This window comes from Sinocyclocheilus anshuiensis, unplaced genomic scaffold (assembly GCF_001515605.1).
Source record: "Sinocyclocheilus anshuiensis isolate Anshui unplaced genomic scaffold, SAMN03320099.WGS_v1.1 scaffold62, whole genome shotgun sequence".
NCBI classification, from domain to species: Eukaryota; Metazoa; Chordata; class Actinopteri; order Cypriniformes; family Cyprinidae; genus Sinocyclocheilus; species Sinocyclocheilus anshuiensis.
Window position 1 is genome coordinate 729880 of NW_015544180.1, and position 5083 is coordinate 734962.

The 5083-nt window shown below is 42.9% G+C and overlaps 1 protein-coding gene across 2 annotated transcripts in view; it reads left to right on the forward strand.

The window, feature by feature from the left end:
• Nucleotides 1-5083, forward strand: part of LOC107696352 (hematological and neurological expressed 1 protein-like) — a 20545-nt gene that overhangs the window by 9031 nt on the left and 6431 nt on the right. The window lies entirely within an intron of this gene.

Here is a 5083-nt window from a genome sequence, read left to right on the forward strand (position 1 = left end):
GACACACACACACAGACACACACACACAGACAGACACACACAGACAGACACACACAGACAGACACACACAGACACACACACCCACCCCTCGGATAAAACCCGAGGTTAATGAGTGTGGTGTGAATGTAGGTCATTCAGTGTAGTTCACTGACACACCCATTCATGTATGTTATGAACTTAGTCAATATGAACCTTATGGACTTAATGCACATTCCTGGTGTTACTGTCAACAATTCACTGTAATGCCAGACAAATTCAAGACTGACGGAAAACACGATGAATTAAAAAAATCTTTATTATGAATAAATTTGAAATATTGTTTTCTTTAACTTTTCATCAAAATAAATAAATAGAAAAATCATGTGTACAATGATTAATCAAGTACTATAAAGCCAGACAGATTCTAGAAAGACAGAAAATGCATAATTAAATCTTTATTAAAAATGTATTTATTTTGTAAGATTGTTTCCTTCAACCTTTCATCAAAATAAATAAGTTTATTCGTAGCATAAACATTTTTCATTTATTTGAAATATTTGCCTAAAATATTTGTAATGCCTGACAAATTCAAGACAAATTTATTTATCATTTCTTTAGATTTTTGTGTTCACTTGTTAATTCTGATGAAACATTATTTTCTGCAACATTTCATCAAAATTAATAAAAAATAGATAAATAAAATCATGTGAGCAATGATAAATCAAGTACAATAAATCCAGAGAAATTCGAGACAGAAAATACATAATTAAATCTTTATTACACATTTTTTTAAGACTTTTTTTCTGCAAACTTATATCTAAATTAAATATTGAAATGTAGAATAAATATTTTTTTAGCATAAACAGTTTTATTTGTTTGTTTATTTGATTTTTTTTCTGTGCAATGATTTTATCATGAACTTTAATGCCTGATAAATTCAGGACCGACAGAAAATACACATTTATTTATAATCAAGCTTTTTTTGTTAATTTATTTATTTTGATGAAATATTGTTTGCATAATCATTCACATTTTTATTTTTTATTAATTTTGATGAAAAGATGAAGTACTATAAAGTCAATTGATTCAAGACAAAAAATACATAAAATTAAATCTTTATTATAAATAAATATATTGTAAGATTGTTTACTTTATCTATTAATCTAAATAAATAAATAGAAAATACTTATAGCATAAACATGTTTATTTATTTGAAATATTTTCAAAATAAATAAAAGTTTGCCATTATTAATCATGAACAAAGGCCAGAGACATTCAAGACATGACAGGAAGTGCATAAATAAAAATAAGTCTTTATAATGTTATATGTATTATAAGTCCAGAGACTTTCAGGACAGACAGAAAATTATATATATAAAAAAATTAAATAATATATATATATATATCATTCTATAACAGGTCTATCAAATTGACCTAATAATGACCAGTTCTATTTCTCTACAATATACTGTGACTGAAGCTCAGAGTGGTTTTATTATTGTAACTGTATTTGGCTCACAGTACTGCTGTTAAGTGACTGGATGTGTGTCTCAAATAACACTGTTAGCTGGGTGGGGTACAAACCAACAGCCGCACTCGCTCGCTCACTCGCTCTCACTCACTCACACTCTCACACTCTCACACTCACTCTCACACTCACACTCACTCACTCACTCACTCACTCACTCACTCACTCACTCACTCACTCACTCACTCACTCACTCACTCACTCACTCACTCACTCACTCACTCACTCACTCACTCACTCACTCACTCACTCACTCACTCACTCACTCACTCACTCACTCACTCACTCACTCACTCACTCACTCACTCACTCACTCACTCACTCACTCACTCACTCACTCACTCACTCACTCACTCACTCACTCACTCACTCACTCACTCACTCACTCACTCACTCACTCACTCACTCACTCACTCACTCACTCACTCACTCACTCACTCACTCACTCACTCACTCACTCACTCACTCACTCACTCACTCACTCACTCACTCACTCACTCACTCACTCACTCACTCACTCACTCACTCACTCACTCACTCACTCACTCACTCACTCACTCACTCACTCACTCACTCACTCACTCACTCACTCACTCACTCACTCACTCACTCACTCACTCACTCACTCACTCACTCACTCACTCACTCACTCACTCACTCACTCACTCACTCACTCACTCACTCACTCACTCACTCACTCACTCACTCACTCACTCACTCACTCACTCACTCACTCACTCACTCACACTCACTCACTCACACTCACACTCACGCTCACTCACGCTCACTCACTCTCACACTCACTCTCACTCACTCTCACTCACTCTCACATTCACTCACTCACACTCACACTCACGCTCACTCACGCTCACTCACTCTCACACTCACTCTCACTCTCACTCTCACTCTCACTCTCACTCTCACTCTCACTCTCACTCTCACTCTCACTCTCACTCTCACTCTCACTCTCACTCTCACTCTCACTCTCACTCTCACTCTCACTCTCACTCTCACTCTCACTCTCACTCTCACTCTCACTCTCACTCTCACTCTCACTCTCACTCTCACTCTCACTCTCACTCTCACTCTCACTCTCACTCTCACTCTCACTCTCACTCTCACTCTCACTCTCACTCTCACTCTCACTCTCACTCTCACTCTCACTCTCACTCTCACTCTCACTCTCACTCTCACTCTCACTCTCACTCTCACTCTCACTCTCACTCTCACTCTCACTCTCACTCTCACTCTCACTCTCACTCTCACTCTCACTCTCACTCTCACTCTCACTCTCACTCTCACTCTCACTCTCACTCTCACTCTCACTCTCACTCTCACTCTCACTCTCACTCTCACTCTCACTCTCACTCTCACTCTCACTCTCACTCTCACTCTCACTCTCACTCTCACTCTCACTCTCACTCTCACTCTCACTCTCACTCTCACTCTCACTCTCACTCTCACTCTCACTCTCACTCTCACTCTCACTCTCACTCTCACTCTCACTCTCACTCTCACTCTCACTCTCACTCTCACTCTCACTCTCACTCTCACTCTCACTCTCACTCTCACTCTCACTCTCACTCTCACTCTCACTCTCACTCTCACTCTCACTCTCACTCTCACTCTCACTCTCACTCTCACTCTCACTCTCACTCTCACTCTCACTCTCACTCTCACTCTCACTCTCACTCTCACTCTCACTCTCACTCTCACTCTCACTCTCACTCTCACTCTCACTCTCACTCTCACTCTCACTCTCACTCTCACTCTCACTCTCACTCTCACTCTCACTCTCACTCTCACTCTCACTCTCACTCTCACTCTCACTCTCACTCTCACTCTCACTCTCACTCTCACTCTCACTCTCACTCTCACTCTCACTCTCACTCTCACTCTCACTCTCACTCTCACTCTCACTCTCACTCTCACTCTCACTCTCACTCTCACTCTCACTCTCACTCTCACTCTCACTCTCACTCTCACTCTCACTCTCACTCTCACTCTCACTCTCACTCTCACTCTCACTCTCACTCTCACTCTCACTCTCACTCTCACTCTCACTCTCACTCTCACTCTCACTCTCACTCTCACTCTCACTCTCACTCTCACTCTCACTCTCACTCTCACTCTCACTCTCACTCTCACTCTCACTCTCACTCTCACTCTCACTCTCACTCTCACTCTCACTCTCACTCTCACTCTCACTCTCACTCTCACTCTCACTCTCACTCTCACTCTCACTCTCACTCTCACTCTCACTCTCACTCTCACTCTCACTCTCACTCTCACTCTCACTCTCACTCTCACTCTCACTCTCACTCTCACTCTCACTCTCACTCTCACTCTCACTCTCACTCTCACTCTCACTCTCACTCTCACTCTCACTCTCACTCTCACTCTCACTCTCACTCTCACTCTCACTCTCACTCTCACTCTCACTCTCACTCTCACTCTCACTCTCACTCTCACTCTCACTCTCACTCTCACTCTCACTCTCACTCTCACTCTCACTCTCACTCTCACTCTCACTCTCACTCTCACTCTCACTCTCACTCTCACTCTCACTCTCACTCTCACTCTCACTCTCACTCTCACTCTCACTCTCACTCTCACTCTCACTCTCACTCTCACTCTCACTCTCACTCTCACTCTCACTCTCACTCTCACTCTCACTCTCACTCTCACTCTCACTCTCACTCTCACTCTCACTCTCACTCTCACTCTCACTCTCACTCTCACTCTCACTCTCACTCTCACTCTCACTCTCACTCTCACTCTCACTCTCACTCTCACTCTCACTCTCACTCTCACTCTCACTCTCACTCTCACTCTCACTCTCACTCTCACTCTCACTCTCACTCTCACTCTCACTCTCACTCTCACTCTCACTCTCACTCTCACTCTCACTCTCACTCTCACTCTCACTCTCACTCTCACTCTCACTCTCACTCTCACTCTCACTCTCACTCTCACTCTCACTCTCACTCTCACTCTCACTCTCACTCTCACTCTCACTCTCACTCTCACTCTCACTCTCACTCTCACTCTCACTCTCACTCTCACTCTCACTCTCACTCTCACTCTCACTCTCACTCTCACTCTCACTCTCACTCTCACTCTCACTCTCACTCTCACTCTCACTCTCACTCTCACTCTCACTCTCACTCTCACTCTCACTCTCACTCTCACTCTCACTCTCACTCTCACTCTCACTCTCACTCTCACTCTCACTCTCACTCTCACTCTCACTCTCACTCTCACTCTCACTCTCACTCTCACTCTCACTCTCACTCTCACTCTCACTCTCACTCTCACTCTCACTCTCACTCTCACTCTCACTCTCACTCTCACTCTCACTCTCACTCTCACTCTCACTCTCACTCTCACTCTCACTCTCACTCTCACTCTCACTCTCACTCTCACTCTCACTCTCACTCTCACTCTCACTCTCACTCTCACTCTCACTCTCACTCTCACACTCACACTCACTCTCACACTCACTCTCACTCTCACACTCACATTCACTCACTCACTCTCACACTCACTCTCACTCTCACTCTCACTCTCACTCTC